Below are 26,082 nucleotides of genomic sequence, written 5' to 3'. Positions count from 1 at the left end.
TGAAAGATTATTACTGTGAAACAAGAACGTATAATTACGAGGTTCGACACAGCAGCACAAAAATTTACTTTAGCTGTGCGAAAACAATAAACACCTGTGAGGCCCTAACGGCAGATCGGAGCGGTCTGACGCGAAGTAGGGACAGCGTTGTCACTGTACCGCTCTTGCCACGCTGTTCAACAGACTTATTCGATAGTTCAGTTTTGTGTTAAGACCGCTGTGACAACCAACCCGTGAGACAACCAAACCCGGTCTCCCCTATGTACCGATATGTAACTAATAATGAAATCATAAAATATTTATAAAGTTCCGTTCTTCAACCCATCATAGCTGTTATCAAATCTTTATAGTTCACACGCATTCTCCGTACCATCGACTTCATTAAACCGCGTCCGATTTTAGAAATACGATCATACACACCTAAATAAACAGACGCATGAGAACATCAAATGAAAGCTACTATCTGGGAACCACGGCCAGATTATTACGCGCTGCATCTAAAATCATTGGTTATCTATTCCCGATCCGTGACTTCTGCTGCAATCTTACAATTGTTTCGTTTCGACTCTTTGTTTGTTGAGAACTTGCAGCTTCCAATTATTTTTATTCCACTGCTATTTTCGAGTCTCGACAGTAGAGTATGCAGCACGAATACTGAGTGAGACGTGGACGAAATTGGTTCGATGAAGAAATAGTTTGTAACCAAATTTACGTTAACGTAATTTATGTAAGGTAGGTTTATTAACCCTTAGCTGGTATCGCCTTTTTTGGCAACACTACCGGTATCGTGGGTCAAATTCTACCCATACCAAACAATCTGTTGTAGAACGTAGATTTTTTATTATTTGTATAAAATATGGTTAGAAAAGAAATAAAAAAATATTTTTTTACAAAATAACCTTATTTAATATTAGAATATAAAAAAAAATATCATGTTTTACACACATTTGTAAATAACCTTATTTTTTGGCACTTTTTGGTTAATGTGAACTTAAAACATAAAAAAAAAATTGAAATGTTAGAAAAACTTTAACTAAAATATATTTATGGCACTTCTAATATCTTTATTATAACAAAAAAACAAATTGCTTCTGAAATCAGCATAAAATAAAGAAAATGACAACCAAAACCAAAATGACTTCTACCATCAACTATCATCCTCATCTTCTTCACTCTCATCTCTCGTATTTTCGTTCCTCGTATATTTTCTATTATTCTCGTATCTCCTCTTCGTTTTCACTGTCGTCAGAACTTACTCCAAATACACTGTCTTCTAAGCAACTAACAGATTAGGGATTGTCTCGATCGCTGATGATTTCGTCGTCACAAAGTTGGTTTACATTTGGTATTCTTTCATTTTTCAATTCCAAATCATCACTTAAGTCGTTCATCAACTCCTCGATTTGTCTGTCGTTCAAAAAGCCCTCCAATGTAGTACAAATAAACAATAAAACCAAAAAAGTAAGTAATTACACTCAGTGAAAAAAGTTACTTATTTGGTATCGTGGGTCGAACGTGACCCAGAAAGCTACTTACCTCCGCTCCTAAGATAGTCACAGTTCTGCACATCAACACCCCGCTGCAGCTAGCGACGCACTGAGAATACTTAGAAGCGCACAGTCGTTGCATAAAATATTTAAAGAATTATAACCGAAAATGTTCGCTTCTGGGTCAAATTTGACCCACGATACCTGCTAAGGGTTAATCATAAAAGACACTACTTATACCAAAGGTCATACTGCTTAGGATAAAAATCATAACAATAACTATACCTGTCTATTTATTAATACATATATAAATTATTATAGTATTTAGGTATATGTATTTATAGGTACCTTTGTATATTTGATTTGATACAGTAGACTGCTGTTCCGTAGACAATTAAAAAGGGGAGATACCTAAGCACCTAAAGTTGATTTGATAATAAGTGCCTTTGTGATTTTATAGTAAAATTTCTAAGGTATATAGGTACCTACATAAAAGTAAATAAAGTTTTATTAAACATTACAGTCCGTCCAAGTGTCAGCCGGAGGGAAGGGGAGTATAAGGATAATATTCCAAGAGAAGATATGCGGACTGCGGAGATATAAAAATGTTTAAATATTTTATAATAATTTTTACATTAAAATCATATTCGTATTTGAATGTTTTTTTGTAATTTTAACTATAGTCTACTTTGTAACATAGCCTAGTTAATATACATTCTAGTAGGTACACCTACATCACTAAACAAGAGTAAAAACATTGGATTGCGTAACAGTTACGTTCAATAAATTAAACAAAAAACAATCTTGAATAAATAGTTATAATTGAAATACCTTATTGATGTATGTAATATTATTACTTCTAACAATCTATGATTATTTATTTGCGCGCATGTTAAACATTTATGGGTGGTAGGTAAGTACTAGGTAGGTACACTTTAGTTTAAATCTTAAAACGGTATCAAGTTAAAAAGTTAATAGTTAGTAATATCTCAAAAATAAATATTAGCTTTTTGTTTAAGTAGTTTTCATAAGAAATGATTCAATAATTATTATAAAAAATAACAAAAAAATGTAGTGCAAAATGAACGGTACACCAAAACATGGTTATTGTAAATACAAGAGTACCTTCTTCGTCATCAGTAGCGATGATAATGGTACGGTCTACATGTTTGTACTCTCGATAAACAATGCTATGAGCTGAAAAATGCTCATATAATAAGCAACGTCTTATTAAAGAAGCGGACAACTAGCAATCGTTCAGCTTCTTTTATTCACGTGTTTAAACACAGTAAAAGGCAAGTATAATTATAAAAAATAATGCAACAAAGATTCTACACTCTATTTTAAAACTCAAAATATAATTATACCGTCTTTATGTATAATTGTTCATAGCTCTTTATGTTAACAAAGTAGTTTGTTCCATGTAAAGTAGGCAAATTGTATACTTTTAAATAATAAGGGGCTGTTTAATGTCTTTTACAATTAAAGGTTAAGGTTAAGAAATGTATGAAATAAAATTGTTAAAATTTCGCTTTGCTATGCGTGGATAACCGCCTTACTCGACTTCGAAGAGTAAGGCAATTAATAATTTTGCACGACTCACCGCTCTACAATCGCTAACCGACTCCACACAAAAGTAAAATTACAGGCATTTTAACATATCCGATAGGAATCGATATAATCGATCATTCGAATGCGAGGTCGTATCGACATTCAACTTAATTTATGACTCTTCTATACATCACAGTAGGTATCTTTCTAGAATAATCTTATAGTAGGTACGAGTTATAATAACAAACAGTACGTGCTAAATTCCTCATTGCATTCAACAAAATTGCATTAAATAATTTTATAACGATAACTTGTCCTTAGTAAACTATTAAACCATATTTAATTCCACATAAACTGCATCGTAACACACTGTATAAATAGCTCCTTTCGACCGATGCGATGTGCAAAACCTGTGTGAGGTAGGTAGATTTTAATTTTTAAGTTCTGCATCTTACGGCATATTTTTCATAAACTCAGACTGAAATCCTTATTCTAATGATTCTGTGAACCTTTTGCCGTGGACATACTGTCCACTATTGCATAACTTTTTGGAGTATTTAGGCTTTTTATAAACGTCCACTTGATATAAGGGGCTTCGTGCCGAAACTAGCGTTTTACAGAACAATGTGTCTTTTTAAACTAAGTCGGTTAATCGTGTTGGTTCCAGTGTGCATTTTATATTAAAATATACTTTGTATTATCGTGTTTTTACGTTGATTTTTCATAGCGTCATGTTTAATTATGATAGAAAAATTATAGCAACATAACTTATAAATACTGCTGCGTATGTTGGTATTATAGCGGAATTATTTGCGAATACTTATCTACTCACTTATGTAATTATTAATTGTATTTCACATTCTTTACTGCCCTGTCCATGTAAGATATGAAATGAAAAATAAAATGTATCTTACATATCTTGAAATAGTTGGTAGGTACCTACTATAATAAGTATAATAAATTAACTTTATTATTTATTTTATTTACAGTTATAGAGCATAAAAACTGATAAAAGTTCGCATGCAGTTCACTTACCCCGATATCAACAGTCGCTACTCTTTAATTATTCTTAGTAAATCTAGTCATATTTTTATGTTCCGTAGCCAATTTTTCCAATCAGTCACGGCACTCAAAGATTTGTTTCGGCTCTCGTTAGAACGACCACTAAACTTTATCACACCACTTCGGTAGGACGCGATAATTATCTGACAATCAAATTTTATGTATGCCTCGATTGTAAATTTTTAGTATTGGTGAAAGGCTGTGATACTTTCGAGTAAGGGACTCAGAGTTTTTCGACAGATAACCGCGAGAAACAGAAAGCTTGCGCTAGCGCCGATACCGATGATAAATGGGCCCCACCACGTACACGGCTAATCAACCCTTCAATACGGATGGAACATTCAGAAATATATCTATCTCATTTTATTTAATTTCAATTGTTTGAATTGTATGGAGAAACTTTAATATTATTATTTAAAGAAAAATATCATTATCGCCTGTGTAGGTATAAAAAATATCTCTTAATTAACAACAAAATAATATTGAAATCGTTTTCAGTCCGTTCAATTATTAATATTATGTATTCTATCAAGCAATAAATGCCGGTATGACCGGACATTAATCATTATTATTTATGTAATTACCACCTATAACTTACTTACTTATAGATATTTCTTTTAAATATGAAATTACTATTAGAAAGAGTCGGCTATACTTATCAAGGTTCTTCCTTATCCAGACGAGAACAGTAACATAACTAACCGTTCGAAGCGGCCTTTAAACGATACTATGCGGGTCGAAAAAACCGACATTTCTATTACGATGACCGTTTTTTCACCGGCCACGTCGAGAAACACAATCGTAAATTATAATTTATTAACCCACAGGACGAAGTAAATTAAGTTATCTATATCGTATCTATGGCGGTGCGCTTTTGATTCTAAAATTATAATATAATCGGCCTCAGTATGGGTTAAGTGTTCGAATGTACAAGACGCGCTGAGATCAGTTTGTGAGTGCAAATTGTGAGAGGCATTCTATCGTTCATTATGCATGCCGTCAGAATTGTTAAGGCGTGACCTACCACAGTTCATTGACGGTGGAGCAAAGTGTTCCAATCATGCGATGCGACACACGTTTCGTCGATCGACGTGCAATCAGCGGCGGGCAGCTGACATAAATCTACAGCTGTATTTTAATTATTACCTCATCAGGCGCTGGTTGAGAAAAGGGCCAGTTACGTGCGAGGGATGTGAGTAAGGCTGTGTGTTAAAATGAGTCTGTTATAACTCTTTCACACGCATCACGGGAGATGTGTTTGGCTAACACGGCACGAATGTTGGTATCACCGACGCTCGCGCAGAATTACAATGCGAATTTCCTTCTGCACCGTACTGGCGATACATAAAACATTATGTCTCGCCGTCATGTTTACAACGGAAAAGAGTCGCGGGCTGTGTGCTAAGCCGGGTCTCATAATGTGTTTTAAATTAGCCATTAAAATATTAAATAAATATAGTTCCAGTAAAGAGTCGATTAAAAGAATACAGCGGACGTGATTGCGGGTCGTAATGTTGTTTCAATATTAATAATGTACTGTGTGAAACTGAAATATGTCAGTTGTTTTATAGGGTTAAAGACCGCGGAGATTATAAATGCGAGCGCACGGAGTCGACGCCGCGAAAATATGTCTCTGCAAACAAGCGACGCCAAACACTATCCTAGCACTTTGAGTTAGGAAGCGAAATTTTTATTAGTCTTAAATTAGAGCACGGTCGTGAAAAGTCATTTACTTTCATACAAAATAACTGTTGAAATATAAAACTAACTATTTATAGAATATAATATCATGTATGAAATGAAATGCTCTAGGATTTATGATTTTTGTTATGGAATTTAAGTGTGTTTGTGTATAGGTACATGACGTTTATTATGAATAAAAAATGTAATTCACATTTGATATCATAATAAGACATACCTCTAGCTTCCTCACTACAATGTAGGTAAATAATTAAAGTTTTACGAAGTATTGTTTATTATGTTAATTCCAAATACCACGCCACTAATGAATTACCTAGATGATACATGTAGATTTTATGGACATTAAATTTTTAGTTATTACTCATACCTACCTAACTTTATATAATTTCATTGAATTCATAGTTTTGATACCTACTTGATACTTGATACTTTGTATTTTTATTCTTTATAGTACCTAGGTGCAATACTCAGTGTTTGTAATTTACTTAAGTGTACTCAAATGTACGATTTTATATAAATTTTTCTACATATTATTTTCCGATGTGTGTACAGATAACTGAAAATTACGGTTGCTTCCCCTAATATTAAAATGTGTAATGACGCTCAATTACCAAGCAATGATACATCGTACGATTCGTACGGCATATAATCAAATTCGATATCATTTCAATGGGTTTGTAGTACTCAATACCTACCATGTTTCAATTAACTTTTATGTGTTTTTATTCTGATAAAACACAAGAATAAAATAGTAAATGTAGTCTAATGAAAAACGTGAATATATTGTATCTTTACTACCCATTAAGATACACAAATGCGTTTGTAAACAGATTGCAGAGCAATAAAATTATTATTTGATTATTTCATTGTGCAAAAACTGTAATGAATTAAAGAAGTAAGTATTCTAGGAATTTACTTTTTATAACGTTATTGTAGATTTATCTCATGAAACCATATTTTAAAATGTTAATTGTTGACCGTCTAAACTGATTTTTCATACGAAACAACGATTACGTAGTTAAACGCCTATAGATTTTGAATTCCATAGAAGTTCACTACACATACATTACCAGGGGCCGCGACCCCGCACTTTGCCGAAACTGAAACTAACACTATTTAGAGCTAACTTAATTGACTTGCTAGAGTTAAGTCTCCATTGATTACGCGATACATGGCAGTTTTGGTGGCGCCAAAATGTCAAACTCCGCGGCCGTAATCCGTATGGAAATAGGGTCACTTTACAAGAAACGAAATTTACGGCAGTAGCACACGAGAAAATTATGTTATGAAAAATATAAGTATTAGAAGTAATAGACGGTCTTATCGGTAATAAGGTGGCCTTTATTTTTAATATATTAATGGAACTATGAATCATTAAATATATGTATAGGTTTTTTTTTAAATTCATAAAAAAGGACTCGTGAGAACATCAATTATTATCTTGATGTTAATTTCTTAAAATATTGATATAAAGTTGTTTATTAAGTTAAATAAATGTAAATAGACTTTATGGAACACTATTACCCATATCAATTAAACAGAAACAGGTAATTTAAATAAATTAGCAATCCGTTAAGCCGTTTACGGCAAATACTTGCGTTTCAAAAAGATTGATCAGCTAAAGGCACCTATTCCCGACTTCGAGATTTATTCTTATAGCAACACAATTTATCAAGTTTATTAAGCTATAAGCAATTTATTAAATTACTAACGAATAAAAACAACGACACGGCCGCTCGTGTTTGTGACAAATTTTGCAAATATAAACGTATAAATATCGGCAGATTTAAAAAGGATCTCATTTGCAGCATTTATGTGCGAAGCTTGCCTCTCGATCGGTTCGGTAGCGCTTGAATTAAGATAATGTTCACACCTGCTCACTTTGTATAAACGTCACAACGCGAGACCGAAGCACTAACTTCAACTGTTTATGACTTTACCGCTCTGAAGACACCGCGCACCGGCCCGATAAGTCGACTAATTTTTTATTAATTTTACGACGGTCGTATCTAGTTATAATAGCATTATCGTTATACGACGCTTGTATCGATTTTATTGCGATAGTTAATTTTATTTTTATATTTATATATTATGCTAGAATTTTATTTGTGGTTCTGTACATTATTTTGAATAGGTAAACCTTATTTTGGTAAGATAAATTTGAGAATTTTAAGTCTGCATTATAATTAATTAAACTCAATTTACCGCCACAACAAAAACGATTTTCATAATTATTCTAATCTTAACGACTTAACTATTCAGCACATAATATCTATTTTTACACGCTTTATATTAGCTTCACCTGTATGTTTGTAACCGACTTCTTTGGGCGCGATTTTGACCCACTTTAAACGGCCAGATTTCGTTCAAACTTTGTAGATTTATTGAGGACCGATGACAATACACTAATTTGATAAAATTTTCTATTTTTTAGTTCGGTTTTCTATAAAAAGCGTGTTTTTTAGTTTTTTTAAACTATTATTATTATTAATAAATAAAATTAGGCACTTAGTTCATCGCGTAGTCTGTGGCGTAGTATAGAGCTGTAGCATGTAGGTCGTTCACAGTTCTATAGGGCGAGCGCGGTCGCGATGTTTTCGAGTGGCTTGTTTTATTCCGTCCCTGATACACAATATTTTATAGGATCAGCTGTTCAATTGCGTCACTAACAGACGTATAATTGGAATTTTAGGCAAATATCTAGTTTTAAATTCATAAGGTTACTGACAGCTAGTAAAGTGTTGAATAAAACGTTTAAAATATCACATCAAATGTCGGATTTTCGAGGGGCATCATATTTTTAGATAATTTTACGACTCGAGTTCACACATTGTGAGTGCTAAAATAGAATATTTTAAATTTTATTATATTTTAAATAAGCTCGCCTAATTAATTGCATAACAGTTCTTTACTTATACAGGTTTTTTGTTTTTAGTTGGAGCGTCAGAATTTTTTCGCAAGGTTTTAGTTGTGCAATCGTTTTGTAAAAGAATTTATTTAAATAACGGCAGGACCGTTTTTTTTGTCCAGGTTGCATTCATTATTTGTTTAACTGTTGAAAACTTAATCGTTTAACAGCTTTAAAAAAGGTTGTACAACTTTTATGGTTAAGGTTTATTGTTTTCATTCAAAGGTAACTCAAAGAATAAGAACGCTTTAAAAGCGGCCTGGCATTTTGGATTCTTAGAAAAGTAACGGTTTTACTCGCTCTCATTAGATCGGTCGAAAATATTCTGGTTTGCGGTCTAAAAGTTATAACCGTCACGAAAACAAGAGCAGGTGCTATTCACATAGATACTTTACGTACGCATCGGGTTCGTTTATATGCCAATTTGTGCGATCGAAAGAAGATTAGGTACATAATGAGCATCTTTTGAGTACATATAGTTAATACCTATATGAACGGTGTGTTTCTCAACTAAACACTGCGCTCGTACTTTGTTCTCAGTCACGAAATTTGTGTTGGCATTCTGAAAGTAGGACTGGAAAAAGCGTGGATGCAAATCCCGCTCTCTGCCGCATGACGCGGCCGGCGACCGCGCGAGGCCGCGTCTACCGCGTTGGATTATTGAAACCGCGACACTCGCTACACATCATAAATCTCGAGTCGCGTCTCCCCATTGTTCCCCACGATGTCAAAGATCAGCAATTTGCCATTGTCATGCCCACGATGTTCTACCTCATTCTACATTCGTATTCGACAATTAAAACCATCCTGATTTTTAAGCTCATTTCGGCTCCACATTAATCTTCCGTCGATAAAAGCTGATTTATTGTCCGGCTTACATGACTAATATTAATTTTAACATGCAAACGAACCGATTGTGTGCCTATGTTTACGTCTTATTTTTTGTTTTATAGTTATTCCATTCCGAATTCTCTTAGCTCTGTTGACACGAACGTCGGTCAACGGCATTCCGATGAGATTTCTAATAAAATTAAATAAATTATGATAGTGTAGCGCCAGCGAAACATTCGAAGACTGTCGAGAAAGGAGCCCAGTTATTAACACAAGATATTATGCTTTTAGAGGACGTAGGAAGAGTTACTATTGAAACTGGATTATTCAAGTTTCCATCGTCAATTTTCAAGAGCATTAAATCGTCTTAGCTGCGTTGTCGGCCCGCGGGCAAATTCGCTCTGCTTCACCTTATATCTATTGATTAAAATAATATTTTACCAACATTTATTTAAAAATAAACCATGTACCTAGTAGACCTAATCTTAAAGATATTATAAAAAAAATCGTAAGTGTGAGTAATAATTTCGTTTGTAGATCCAACCCAATTGCTCCAAACAAGCTTGTATGAATGAGATCACTTTTTACAATTTAACGACACCAACTACCTAGGTCCGACTAAATTTGTCGGACGCTTTACAAGTTCAAGGCCGCTATAAAATTACGTACCCACGTGGTTGAATATTGATCCACAAAAGCATAACAAAAAGAGGATATTTTTCTAAGTTTTTTTTCTAGTGAGAGTCTTTGATTAATTTTATAACGAGACCGCCGTATATATGCAGCCTTGATAAATGAAATTTATGCTGCTCAGAATACGTTGGGTAATAAAATTATGAGTCAAAACAGCATTAGAATAAATTATAAAATAAAGTTATTTTTTTTTTTATGACGTTTTCTCGTGAATTTAAACTTTCTGCACGCATCGACCCGTAAATATCTGTGCCGCGGGTGAGATTATTTGCACATTAGATACTTATGTAATAAGTAATAACTAATAATTCAATTTTTATTTTAATAATATATAATAATTAAGTAACTAAAATTTTCATACACTTAAACAATATAGAAATAATGTAATTATGAAATACTTCACCAAATTAAATTATATTTTTATCATATTATTTAATTCAATAAAGTAAAACTACCTACAGAGTACAGCATGAATAAATTTGAGATAAGAATATAAAATATTGCTATTTGTTAAGGTTTCAATATAAAATTATTAAACGTAGGTAGGTTTAAGATCATTAAAATTCAAGGAAATTTAATTATTTTATTTTAAAAGAAATTAGATACAAAAAGATAAACATTATTATATAATACTAGTGGTTCGCCCCGGCTTCGCCCGTGGTACCTACATGTTTAAACTATCCTATCTCTCAAGTTGGATCGAACTGTACATGGTGTGCGAATTTTATTAAAATCGGTTAAGTGGTTTAGGAGTCCATTGAGGACAAACATTGTGACACGAGATTTATATATATTAAGAAGATGTACGGAACACAAATTGCATCGAGTTGGACTTGCACTTGACCGGAATTACAAACTGCGATCTGATAACAATCAGTATTTCCTAATGCATATAAATTTTATAGTACGGCTATAAACTAATAATAAAAAGGCTTAATTAAGTTGTTACTAACTGCGCCTAAAACGCGCACATTAAGATTAGTTGGGGTAATTAATATTCATTTTTGTTTTAATTACTTGTAAGTCTGAAGGTACAAAATATTCAATTGAATAAATCGCATTTTATTGCTCTTTTACTGATGCATAATTAAAGATTTTATATGTTTTATTACTTGTTATTTTATTTTAATTTTAGTTAAATAAGGCCATATTTCTGTTTAATTGCAGTAATAAGCACTTCATAACATTGCTTTGTCGTTGTAAAACCGATTTCTATATTCAAAAATGATACATTACATTTAAGTTCCTAAATGTATTTAATATTAATTTAAAATGTTAATTTGTATGTTAATGTATACGAAGTAATATTTTCTTATATCTATTAACTTCCTAGTTCTTACCAATTTATCTGCAAATGGCACTTAATGATAATTTTGAAAATGTAAAAGTTTATAGCGATGCGTTAGAACATATTATGCGAAGATAAGTTAGATTATGTACCTATATTATGCGAACATTGGAGGGCAATTATTTAATCTATTTCATTTTATGATATTATATTTCGTGGTCCAATTGAAAAATTCACAATAAATGTCGTAGTGTGGCAATATGTTATGAGGTTTTCAACAAAATTGTACTTACAAATTGTATTACGGTAGCAGTTGTTCACTTTCTCACAATCTTATAACACAATGTGTCTGGACTTGTATTTGAACTAAGGTTCATTTTCAGTGTTATGTTATTTAATTTTATTTTTGTATGACAAGCCATTGTACCTACTTTAAAGTTTAAGTGTTATTAAAATATTTATTATGTTGTGTTTTTCATTTAACTCTACACTCACTCTCATATTTTGATTGTGTAGTGTGTAAGTTTAACTTGTTAAGTTGATATAGGTAAGTAAATAATAAAATTATATTTACATACATGTAAATATATTATATATAATAAAATTATATTTACATACATGTAAATATATTATATATAATAAAATTATATTTACATACATGTAAATATAATTTTATAGTTTAATGAAACAAGTGGATATTGAGAATTTTCTTTACAAAAATTACTTAAATGTTTTCTTGCTATATGGTGGTGAAGGTACCTAAACGAGATAGGTATGTGCAATTGAACATATTATGTACATTCTGTATACTTACCTACTATGTACCTATAAACATTCTTGAACTGTACACCTAAATACTAATGAACCACATACAATACTAAACTCTTTTCCATTTAATTCTTCAGTCTTCTTCCTATATACTTTCCCATACACCGTTTATCATCTGTACTGATGATAGCGATTAGAGATTACCTGTACTCTGGCACAATAACCGACAAAATATTTTACTACTGGCCTATTACTATCATGTGCGTATATTCACTTGGGCTCAATATTTATGTCTTTATAACTCGTTTGCGTGTATAATACCAATATGGATACACGCACCCTACGTCAGAGGTGCCTCTCCTTTTTAGTATCAATTCACTACTGCTTTTAACTCATCAAATATAAATAAATAATATTTGCTAGAGTGGATTTCAAACAATCTTTATCTTCAACTAATTTAAATGTAACAGGAACTAGGAAATTACTTAATTTGCTTATATTTAGGTCGGTACAAAGGTATCCGATGTTTTGCTCATAAAGGCATATTTCAACAGCAAAATCTGTTTAACAGTTTTTATTTTTTTTTTGAATTAGGTCATATTGTGTAGGTACTTCCGGTTGTAGATGTTTAATTAATATTGATGTTTAGTAAAGTATTCTACCATTCATTTATTAAAAAAATCTATGCAGCTTCTGTTAGAAATATTAATTAGACTCAACTTTCCTATTTGTTGTTCGCTTTAAAAAAATATAAACATCAATACAATAATGGTTATATTTTGATATACAGTTTAGATATAAATATATTTGTTTCAAAAAGCCTCAGAATGCTCTATAAGTGAATACTGAATATATCGATTTAGTGTGTTTGAGATATATTGCACGTTGCCTAGTAGCGTGCGGCATGACAAAATGCTATGATGTAATGTTTTTTGTCCAATAGCTTGCTGGTTGATGATCGTTTAATAACATGTTTGTTTTGAGGATATACCCTAGTTTGTTAATGGTTAAATACTATCGATTCTAATATTAGAAAGTTAAGCGAATAAGCAAATAGGTACCTACCTAACCTTCCGCCATTTTCGTAAACTTCTGTAAATTTTTGTTTTACGTAGAAATTAAAGTATTTTCTATAGGAAGCGTATTGTAAATATAGATATTACATTTCAAAATAAAATACGGAAATGATATTCTGTCTTTACATTCAAGTCAGGTTTGTTTAAATTCCTATTCTAAATGGCATTATTAGATTTCAGTACGAAAGTAATGTTAATCGAGCTCTATTGTCTCATCACTATAGCCATTTCCTGTCTTCACTTCGCCTACAGGAAAGGGTGTGAGTCACAATTATTACATTTAATACTTCAATTATAATTCTTATTTATATAAATGTACAATTGCTTTTCCTTTGTCGCGCTAAATTCAATAGTGGGGCCAATTAAATTTCTTCTACAACGATTATATCTGAAAGTAACAGGTTCTGAATTGAAAGTCACGTTATCAATCCTTGCCTATTGGGTTAACAGTTTAAACTAACTTGATTATAAAATTTATCGTCTTGTAGATATAAAGTGGCAAAAACTAACGTTAAAGTTATCTCTGCTGCAAAGTGATATTCTGTTCATTAATGGAAGTAATGAAAAAACAATATGTAACACTTCGTGGGGCATAAAAAATACTGCACATCACGAATGCTCATTCAACTCATCATGCAAACATTTTATTCAAGATTCATTTAATATTCTAATAAAAAGAACATAAATCTATTTCCATAGTAGCAAATAAGAATAGGTAACGGAAACAATTCAGTATGTTCTTCGACCTTGCAATTGTAATAAATTTCATAGTTGTGACACGCAAATCTCTAACTGCGGGTGAATTATGGCTGTGAATACGGTTACAATTTGCCATTTGGATCAATTTGGAGTCAAAGATACATTGGATTATCGCTTGTTTTTAGTACCTAATGATATTTCAATTGCAAGTGCTGAGATGGATAGTTGAGAAATAAATCATAGAGAAGAATTTATACCTACTTGCAACTTTAAGGTTTAGGTTTTCCTGTTGAAAAATGTAATTATTTTGGGCAAACAGAAATACTTTTAATTTTCTATGGATATCTAAGGATAGGTAGGTTACAAATTTGTGTATTATAAAGCGCACTAACTAATATATTTTATAAGAAAAAAAATCTATTTTAAATCACGATTGATTTTTCTCTAAACACTTGTCACGAAAGCAGACATAAGAAGTTTGACCAATTTTATGGACATAATTTTGCCACCCAAAGCTATGAAAAATATTAGATATTAAATTAATTAAAATTTGATGTACATACTACATACCGTGTCATCATCTTAATTGTAACCATTTAAATTCATATCACCACTAATATTTCTTATGTTGTTTGTACTGCACTCAGCGGGCGATCCTGCGCAGGCGCCGCGTTACAATATCGCTATTGGCCCTGCGGCTGTAGGGCTGCCAATCTACCAGTTACTGCTCACTACTTACATGAAGTCACATACTCTACCTACAATTACTGAACTATGCGCCAAACGAATGCTCAACAATACTCAACACTACCTTTAATTGATTTATAATAGCTGTTAATGGTGTAAAAAACACCATTATATCGAACAGCTGTATTTAATTGATAATAATTAAACACGCCGTGATAAAAAAATTGTTCATTATAAGATGCCTTATTGGCTACAAGTGTCGATTGATTGACGTTTGATCTGCGAAACTGCAATCACGCGATCATTGTTCAATGATAAATCAGTTTGATTTCATTTTTTGTACTAGTGTACAATGTAGACTCGTTAAACAAAACCGACATGCATGGCAAATTATACAATTTGCGTAATTGCGATCGTTTTATCATAAATTAACGCTTTAACAAGAACATCTAGCGAACTGAAGAAAATAAATACGATTTCCTTTGTATAATCCCGGGTACAGCACAAAATCAGCGTTAAAACTGTAGTATTTATCAATACAGTCAGCGCAAAGAGAGTAGTTTATTCGCATTAAATCATAGCACTCATAAATCGTGCAAACCCGTTCTGCAGCTTATCAAAACAATACGCAGACACACTTCCAACTACGCAAGGAAAAACGTCTTCTCAATGAACTTCAACATTGTATTCTTGTACCTATTTCGCGTACGAACAAGGTCTATATTTAAAAGCTCATAAACGGGCACTTCTCACGTTCTTTAAGTGAGAAGATATCATTTCAAAATTAAGCCTCAAGAGTATGATAAATTTTCATAAATCAGATGTTATTTATTGAAGTATAGACTTTAAGGTGTTGCCAATTGGTTTATTTCGGTTTTATAGGATCCATAAACTTAAGACGTTCATGTATTAGATACCTACAAAATAATCGGTCTCGAATCGCTCCGGGTTTGTTGTAATTTTACAACGGGAAGTAAAAAACGATATTTTATAATTATACACGTCAGATAATGATACGACTGGCACAAAAAGGGAAAAGTAAGATTGTTTTGCGGCGGCATTCATACACTGTTTTACTGTTATAAAAACTTTACGGTAAGCTAATACTTCTCGATATAAAGTAAGCGTGGTATCTACGATTTATTTTAACCTATGAGCATCTCCTAAAATATAATTCACCGTAGGTATCTAATATTTCGATAGTATCAACCCTGAAAAAAATATTTAACTCTATAAATACGTTGGTGTTAATTGTTTATTAAATTGTGCACCGGTGTGCCGCAAATGTCAGGTCACAGCGGAAAGCACTATTATCTATAAAGTAGGCTTTTATAACAATTACATTCATTTGCACGCCATAAAAGAGATACTGGCGATAAGTTTTTCTTTGGATTGCAAGTGTAATGCGTTTATAAATTGTTTTTTTTTTTTTGCGTTGATGATTTGATAAAAATAAAGTTTATCTTACTATAAAAGCTCTTGTCAACAAAACTATTATTTCAAAGATTTCTTAGTAATGATAGAGTACCAGAAGCGGAGTTAAAACCGGTAACTTAGAGTCCGTAGGATATGGTCAAGGGTGAATAAGATAAAGTGAATTGTGGTTCCAGAGGCTTATAAGCTTTGGCACGGAGATTGATGACTAATAACCTATTTTATAATAAAGTATATCGTTATTTGAGTGTGCTCTGTGCTACTGAGTCACTACTCACTAGATGCATTGATTGTCTTTTGTATGGAAGGTACTGTGGGAAGGTATGTTCCTTTTGACAACAGAAAATTAATAATTTATTGTATAGTCGCAAGTAGGTAGATTAGTGATTCAAATGTTCTTGATACATAATCTAACACATTATTTACGTGGATTTTAATTATTGATCAATAGAAGAAAGTTTAGACATCGCATACATTTCATGTAAAAGGTATATAATTAGCACAATCAATAGTTTACACCTTATCAGCTGCATTTTATGCATTTCCTGCATGCCCTAGAATGCAAAAGGTTTTAACCATTATGCTAAAACTTATCTACCTATTATGGGATAACTATGTATCGACAACGATGACACAAAAACAAACCGTCAATTAAAGCAACCAATAATTCATGATAATAGAATATAAGTCAACCAACATTAAGTTCAATTAAAAGCCTTCCATATAATTACACATGTAATGTATTACAGGGCTTTGTAAGTCTTATGTGTGATAAGCATCGATGTAATTGTAAAAACTCGCATGTAGATCCATAGGATAAAGTGCTTTTGCCTCTAATGCACTTTTCAAACATTACTGAATATGATTGTAAATCGATGATGTTTCAATTGTACATTATTTTGTTGATTATGTTCAATGTATTTTATAGTTATTGTAATTAAATTCATAAATTGCTACCTACTTATTTTATACATATGGTTCAAAATGCCATGTAAATTTCTCGTAATTTATCTTAAAAGCTTACCTCAATATTGAAATCGATGCTAAGACGCATGTACCAAAATTGAGCGCAATCAATTTTGACCACAAATTGCAATAATTTGTTATTATTATCTAAAAATTGGTTCCTTTGTTTTATTCAGCTTAATCTCAACTGACCGGGGACGTGAACATTTAAAGATTGATTTATATGTTTTGATTTTAATTAAACATGATGCTTATAATTATTATAGAATCAGAAAATATGTAGGAACTTTACATGTTATCAAATAGAAAAATGGAAATATAAAACACTATTGATAAATGATCAATCCTAATGTTCATCAAATGATATACTTTATCCTTAGTTTTTTACCTTCAAAGGTCCGTCCCTAACAGAACAGCATATAAATTATTCACACATAGTCGGATGTAAATCTCCGTGTGTGTAAGCAGGTAATTTCGAAGTAATTAGATACAAATAATCCCAAGTATTCTGATGAACAGCCATAGCGTTACTTTTTGTGTTCGTAGCAAACATAATGTACCACGTACAAACCTGTTTCTGTTACCAGCACCGTTTGCAAAATAACATTTGTTTCGTAATAAAACTGATATGAATCGAAGTAGTTTTATGGTCCATTTTTGTACGTATGTTGTGCTACTATTTTGCTGTATGAATTATAAAAAAAAAATGTTAAGAGTGATGAGAAGGATTTAAAAATGAACAAGATAATTAAGTAATAAACTACTTATTAACCATGTTTTACACAGACCATAATATTAATAAAATTGAATTGTAAAATTCTTATATGGATGAACTATCATTAATTTATCTTTAAACGAGAACCCGAATGTGTAGCCTTCCTTATACCTACCTATGTTACTTCGATTTTTTGTTCAAGTGTTAACAGCCTGTAAATAGGTATGTAAGACTGTTTTAAATATGTATAATTGTATAGGTATAAAAATATCAATAAATTATACACACTCAATATCCAGAGAATAAATAATTAATTAAATAATTAACATAATATTATGATCACTGTAATTATTAAATTAGTAAATCATAATAAAACTGCTTTTTGTCATATTACCTACGTACCTACGTTGGTACCCACCTATGGGTTAATATTTTAATACAAAAATATAAGAAAACAATGAGCTTGATTAAAATGTAAACTAATATTAAATTTGCTAATAATAATAAAGTACCTACTACAAAAGTAAATCGTAGTTTAATTTGTTTGCTGACTCTACATTTACGGTCTTCGCCCCAAGATGATGTTATTTAAGATGAGATCAATTTTATTGAGATTTATTCTGTGAACATGTTTCAAATCGATTTTCCCATTAATTTAAAATACATATATTTTTGATACATTTATCTATTTTTTATTTCATTGAAAACAAAAATAATGATTGCTCTATCATAATTAATAAATTAATATAAATTATAGCACACGTTAGATTTTAATTCGACTATTATAAGAGTTATTAAGTAAATAGGTAATAAATAAATATATTTCTTATCTTAAGCACTCATTGTCTGCAATAAAGTTTAGGCAATTAGTAGCTGATATGATCAAATTCAAGGACGAAATTTATAATGAGTTCTAATAATAATTTCGCATATTATTTTTGTTACAATTGCTAATAAAATAAATTCAGTTCTTCTATTTCAATTATAGGTAATTGACACAAAGTAACTCTACCTTTTTTATGTATGAAAATTAAGGAAAATAATTCAATAATTATCATAAGAAATGAGTATTGAACATGAAAAGTAAATTAAACGCATCATTAAACAAAACACAACAATTATCTAATAAAACGTAACTATAAATAATTATCATATTACTACATAGTTTACAAAAATATTGTTACAAGATACGCTTCAGTGTATTTAGAAAGGGATGGAAAAGGTGCCGTCCTGCTCGCACACCTTAAACACTAAAATGCTCGATAGATGGCAGTAAAAATCGTGGAAACGGTTTAAAGCAGCCACTAGTGTCGCCATCTAGTGGAGTTTAACTGAACTTTTATAGCGCGTTTAACGAAGAGGGCACTTCGGCAGCTCGTAAACGATTTTATGAGCGCTCCACTGCTCCTCTGCTAGGTATTACCCGACTGAGTACGATTGGTAGTCTAATATTTAGGTGCTACTGTTGAACGGTATAGTATTCAATTCCGCCGATGTTCATGGGCTTTTATGTGCGATTCAAGGTGCGATTGGATGGCGTGCTCGAGCGTTTATTTGGCTTTATTGTTGGGGTTTGTTTATGCGATTGCTATTTAACCAAGTACGAGGTTTTGTACATGCTCTCGTTATTATTATTACGATGTTATGAAACTTGAGAGACGTAAGTATAGAAGAAAAATTTTTTGATAGCTCAAATTGACCGCAATTTTTACTGGATTCTTATTGGATTTTATTAAGTACTAATGGGCAATATCAACTATCTAATATTTTATGTAGGATAAAATAAGAATAAAATATTTTTTCTCACATTATAAAGTTCATTAAAGGTATGAAATCGATAGGTAGAGCAAAGTCAATAGCAATTTATCAGTGATTTATATTTGAGTTTTCCCAAAATGTAGCCGTGAAAAAGGCAAATCATAAATAAGATCCGATTCAAATTTGTAGAAGATGCTATCAGTATGATTTGTAGGCTCGCACCCGAGAGCGTTTGTCTAGTGATGCGATGATTACCTTTGTGTTTATCGATAACTGGATAATACGATAGTTATTTATTTTTAAAGTAGGTAAGCACTTTGAAATATTATTTGTACGTTTTGTTCATTTTATGTTAATGGGAACTCATGTTAGTTTATTAAAAACAAATATTATATAACTTAAAAAAATAACATATTAGATATGTTATGACAGAATGCTGTTATCCAATAAAAATAGTTTTTACGAATGAAAATAACTCGCTAGTGTGGAATATATTTTAAAGTGATTGACTAGGTATTTATTATTCACATCATAGAAACGTGTTTTGAACATACATTGAATTTTATACGTACTTGATATACAGAATAAAAACCGGAAATTGCCCAAAATGGCTCCGACCTAGAGCGACAAAATATAACGATACCTAGTCGAAACATAAGTGATAAATAATCATTAATTTGAATACGATCCTCGCCCACGTTTTAAGACATGATTTAATAGTGTTAACTAAGTATTTGACAAAGCTTGCTTATTACGTATTATATCAGCTTTTATAATTAAGTGAATTAGGATAATACTTTGTTTTATATATAATTCATATGAATAAATTCATAATTTAAAACATCATTTCGACAGGAAAGTCTTTTCTTAAATCACACCGTTATATCTATAAGCATAACTAATAGATCACCACACAGAACCAAAGATAGGTACAAAAGTAAATCTACGTATGTATTTGTATTCTTAATAAATAAAACATCCAGTGAAACCCATGCCACCCTGAGAGCAACAAATTACATCCTACTTGACCGACAAACATTTTTTTGTGGACGCACATAACCTTAACAATGGTTTATATCTTTTAAATGTGATTTAACAGGTAATTTTTTAAATAGATTACCATTCGGGTAAATTTATGTTTTGGTAACATAAATAGGTAGGTGAGCATTAGAATGAGGAACTACATTTATTTTCATTTACCTCCATTTGTATCGTGGCACCGCGTGGAGATTACGTGATTTAACAAAGGGAGTGCTATAAATCTGGGAGGCCTGTCTTAGTAGGCTTTGTGGGCATTTTTGATATGTGCCTTTAAAAGCTTTTTTCTGTATTTAGATGAGAGTTCATTGTGTAATTCATTAAAGTGAGGGTTGGTTGCGGCGTCGAGCTGTGTGCTTCGTGGTTGATATCGAAAGATAACGCTGTATTTATTGCAGTCCAATAAGATGTCCCGGGAGGACGTGATATCCGAGCGGACAACGAATTAGTCGATACAAATAAGTGTGTGTAATGAATTAAATTATAAAGTGGTTGATAAAACAATACATTTATTTTACCTATTAAGTACTTTATAGTTTATTGGTAAAAAAAAAAACAATTTATTTGGTGTGAATAAAAGTAAATGTGTAATTTATTGAACTAGCATTGCACCATAGCCATTCATCGCGTTAGTTACCATTTCGATTCATTAGCAGTCCGATCACGCGTAGGCCATCACTCGCTTTTACAAATGACTAGACTGTGAAATGCTAATGTCGAGGTGTGATGCCGATTACACGGGAGTTTCATCATAAATATGAACCATTGTTTCATACTTACTTATCTTTCCTCTAAACTTTGTACAATCTGAACAGTAGCTACGTATATATTTTTATCAACAATGTTCATCGTCCAGTTCCCTAACGAACCTATCAAAAGAGTGTGGGTGGTCCCATAAACTAGTATTCGCATTGTCTATTCTCGAATCGAACTTGCGATTTGCATTGAAAACCTACTCGGCATACATTATATCGCTGGTATGGCTAGTAATTAGAGCTATGTCGATATCGATATTCACATCGCGCTCCTCATTAACGTTTCCGCAACTTTTTTATTATTTATACACATACCCACTGCAGTTTTGTAAAGGTTGGACTTTAGATTATTTATGGATTGTGTTTGTATGATATTTGAGTTAATAAAGAAGACGGGGTGATATTTTACCCAACAGTGCAGCATACTGACCTGACCGACCGCCGACCGAGTAATACGTCACGACTAGACAGCGACCCCTCCCCCGGACACTCCGGCCGTTAGAACGAGATGGTATTATGATTATTGATGAACGAGTGATAGAGATCGCATACATTCGTGAAACATGGCGTATAACACCCCTTGATTTATTGTGGAGAGTGCCAAAGTTCGTAGTTTATGTGTGCGTGATGCGCAAACTTCTATTTTATGAATCAAATTAAAATGAGGTCAATTTAAAAAATATTTATAATAAGGCCATCCTAAGTTTTCTATAGATCAAAAAAGTTAAAAAAGATATGCAAGTAGAGTTCAATAATAAAAAAACCTACCTAGGTAGGTACTTATACCTAGGTAGGTTTGTTTATGAAAAGTGTATTTTTAGTTGGTACTTTCTATTAAGTAAATTATTTTTACATCTATTGCCAAATTAGTAAAATAATTATAAAAAAATGTCGACGATAAAATGTAGAGTCAGTATTTATTCAACTAGAGTTAAAAACAATTTGTTTTAAAAAAAAATAAGCGATCGTTGAATAAAAACACAATATACCTACCTAACCTATAACCTACCTATCTAATTTTAAAATTAAATATTTGTTAAGTAGGATTTTTAATGCCTATTTATATTAATGAGTGTTTTTTCTTTTGTTTCAGGTAATTATTCTGATAAAATTCGAACGCGCCGAGTTTTATAATAGGTACCTACGCACCAAAAGATACGAAAATTTATATAGAGATGGAAAGAATCAATTTAAATGTATTATTTTTTCCACATTACTATTAAATTTTATTGTAACCAAGTATCTAGTAACTACATAATCAAAATAGTTAGGTAGATATATTTAAGCAAAGATATACGATATACCTTCGTCTTAGTTTAATATATTAGGCAATAATTATTCAATTTGACAGTATTATGGTATAAATCGTGTTTTGCTGAATAGAATACACAGCATCAAGTATTGTAGGGAATTTCTCCCCGCTAGGAGGTCTTCATTCCTTGTTTATTGACTCCCGTACCCGGATGAGAACAAATATCTACTGTGTGAAACATCTGTCAGTTTATTAAATGTGAACACAATAATGAAAATAAATATATTAAATGGATCTTTCAATATTAGTAGTTTCAAACAAAGTTGGTAGGAATATATTATAATTTGCTTCTGTTCATAGTTACAGTGGTACCTATATTTGTTAACTTAGACTTAAAGTGCGTTTATTTCTATTTTCTAATCGATGGTAATTTAATGTTAGAGCTTTTCTTTGTTTAGTAGGTATTGTTTATCATTGCTCTGCATATTTTATATCTTATTCAGATTATTATATATTTATTATTTAACATTTGAAACATATTAAACCTTAGAAACACATTGGTTATCATAATTAGAAGTTCCATAAAATAATTGCAAAACATAGATTGAAATTAAGTCTTGTATGTAATTAACATAATGCGCTGAAACACAATACCAAGGAAACATGTTTCAGCATTATCCTCTCGGCATAAAATACGCAGTTAATTTTTCGTAATTATAATTGGTGACAAATATAGTAAGATAGAGCCGGCGAGGGCATTGTTCATCCGATGACAAATAATGGCAGATAATTCCACGCTATCGTCTGTCCAATGTGAATTTAGCACTGTTTCGAGCCAATATTCCCAGTTCATATTAAACCTATACAAATGTATAATACAGAGAATTATGTGTGTTCGAAATTTAACACGGCCTCGAGGCTTTAAGTTTTGTGTTTATGCTTTAATTTGTACGAAATAACATATAATAAACCTATTATATTTTCATCGTTGTACTGATCTTTAGATATATACTTTGTTTAAAGATATTAGTAACTACTATACAATGCAATGTTTCAACGATAAAAATTAATTCACCAATAATTCTCGGTGAAACAAATCTTAAATTTTATAGACCGCGTTATTAGTACGGAGAACTTGGCAAAATGACCATTTACTAAAAGTCAGATTATCTTAACAACTCGTATGACTATTCGAGACGTTCATTACTGACTAACTGTTCCTTATCTATTGGAAATTTCCTAAAACGACTTACGATAGTTAATATTTAAAACCCATGAGTATGGATATTCACGCGGAATCGTGACTCTCGTGACTGAAGTTGGATCTGACAAAACATTAGATACTTCAGACCTCCAACACCGTTACCCTATTTAATAATCCAAATATAGCTCTTATAATAAGGTATGAAAACTTTAAGCGCAAGCTCAGCTACGTTCACTTATCTATAATTGCTACGTTATTATCATCTCTTAGCACTCATGTTCAACAATTTACTTACAATAGCGATACAAAAAACCAGTCATCAAGAAATACCATTCATTATATTCTATGAGTAACATTAAAATAATAATACACATCAATTTCGTATATTAGCTTAGAGGAACAACATAAAAACTTCCTCAAGGTTTCTATACTGGCTCGTAAATCTCGCGTTTTTAATAGATAAATAGGGCTTCGCACAAACGAGCAATATCACATTATTTGGCCCTCCCTCAGGAAAGGCCCTTCTGATAAAACCTCCTTACCTCACACCCTTTATGTTAATGTACTACGCCAGACGGTGACAACCATTTTTTGGCCCACTTGGTTACATTATGGATGCTATAAAGAGTATTTCAAATTATATTCCCCATTAAAAGGAGATGGAGTTTATTTTTAAGTGATTTTTGCTGTACCGTTGTAAACGTTTTTTAATATTTTATGATACTTTGAATACAAGTTACAGTAAATCAAAGATAAGCTTTAATGTTTATGAATGCTAACACAGGTAGCACGTTTAAAAAAGTGGTTTACAAAATAGTTATTGTTCTAGCGTTGTATGCGTTGAGTTGTAACAAAAGTAAACCCGCGGTGCGATGTAATAAAATGTTCAAAACTTGGAAAAAATATTCTCCCATAAATAAAGCCGCTCGGATGCAAAGTTAGATAAAGAACATCTCACACACCTGAGCTAGGAAATTGCTTTTTTCTAAGCACCTTAAGTTTTTTACGCAACTTTCTCCAACAATAAAAGAAGTTTCGTAGAAGAACTTTCTCGTTATTTTTTGCCGACAAGGCGTAAATCATCGTATGATATGACGGGTCGAATATGCAAAAAATATAAGAACAATAAAAATATTGTGACATCATATCTTTTGTTGGGAATTGCGTGGAGAAAGTTGCACAATCCTCGGATTGTTATTTGTTTGAATGTTTTTCGTTTCGAATTCAAAGCTTATCAGTGACTGCGCATAAAGTATACCCTTATCACAACTAGTTAAAAACTAATTACAGGGGTGACACCACCTTTACATAAATCCCGCGGCTCCGCCGAATTGCCTGAGCAAAAGTTATTTTTAAGAAAAATCCCCTGGAGGCTGCGCTTCTTCACCCCGCGCCCCTCACTCCAGCGCCAGAGGAATTTATCACGATTTATATTCATGGCATAACAACGTGAGCCAGTTTGGGGCGATACCGCTCAAATTACAATCTGCTAAATAAAATACAAACAACGGCATCTAAACCATCAAATATTTAGGCTATACTTCTCTTTACTTTTGATTTGAATAATTTTATTGCTATAAAACAGTGAGTATTAATTAAACATTTGATAAAACAATAATATACCATATGTTACCGAATGGTTAAAACATCACGCTGTAACTCTCGCACCGACGGGCCAACAAATCAGCTGTGGTTTGGGACGGAAGTGTTTAGTGCCGCTACAACAACTATTTAATGGCTTTGGCACACAGAGTCAAAATGAACAATGATCTGTATCTGTTGTATATTACTGCCATCTTACATCGATCATCAGGTCCTTGCGTAAACAGTTGTGGCCAATAAAATATTCATCTGATTGATTCATTCTAGAATAAGCAGTTACAATGTTTCAATTTGAATACATTGAATTTGCCTTTCTTGTTTATTGAACGATCTATAGATATGAAACAGTGTATCTTTATATGATTTACTATAGAGCTGCAATATATTGCCTCTCATATTATATGAGATAATATGAGAGGAATTAAGCGCCAATTGGTCAACCTACTCTGTTTGGAACGCAGAATTTGGCACACTTAAATGTTCACTTAAATAAATGAATGTAGTTAAGGTTAATGCTATGAACCAATCAGTGAATGGACTATTCCACTAGTGATACAGACACTAAATAAATCTTAGGAACGGTAGATACCACTAGATTGTGACAAAG

At 31.9% G+C, this 26,082-nt stretch overlaps 1 protein-coding gene and 2 long non-coding RNA genes across 6 annotated transcripts in view; 1 reads left to right on the top strand and 2 right to left on the bottom strand.

Moving 5' to 3' along the window:
• The window catches only part of LOC123695112 (homeotic protein ultrabithorax), a 108,309-nt gene that overhangs the window by 6,858 nt on the left and 75,369 nt on the right, over positions 1–26,082 (top strand). The gene's annotated exons all lie outside the window — the stretch shown is intronic.
• Positions 1–26,082, bottom strand: part of LOC123695114 — a 50,102-nt gene that overhangs the window by 3,158 nt on the left and 20,862 nt on the right. The gene's annotated exons all lie outside the window — the stretch shown is intronic.
• Positions 742–1,694, bottom strand: LOC123695113. The gene is made up of 2 exons (XR_006751899.1): positions 1,537–1,694; positions 742–1,407 (listed from the first exon to the last, which is right to left on the bottom strand). It is a non-coding gene; the product is annotated as an uncharacterized LOC123695113 (long non-coding RNA).

This window comes from Colias croceus, chromosome 10, assembly GCF_905220415.1.
Source record: "Colias croceus chromosome 10, ilColCroc2.1".
Lineage (NCBI taxonomy): Eukaryota > Metazoa > Arthropoda > Insecta > Lepidoptera > Pieridae > Colias > Colias croceus.
This window is presented reverse-complemented; position numbering and strand designations above follow the sequence as displayed.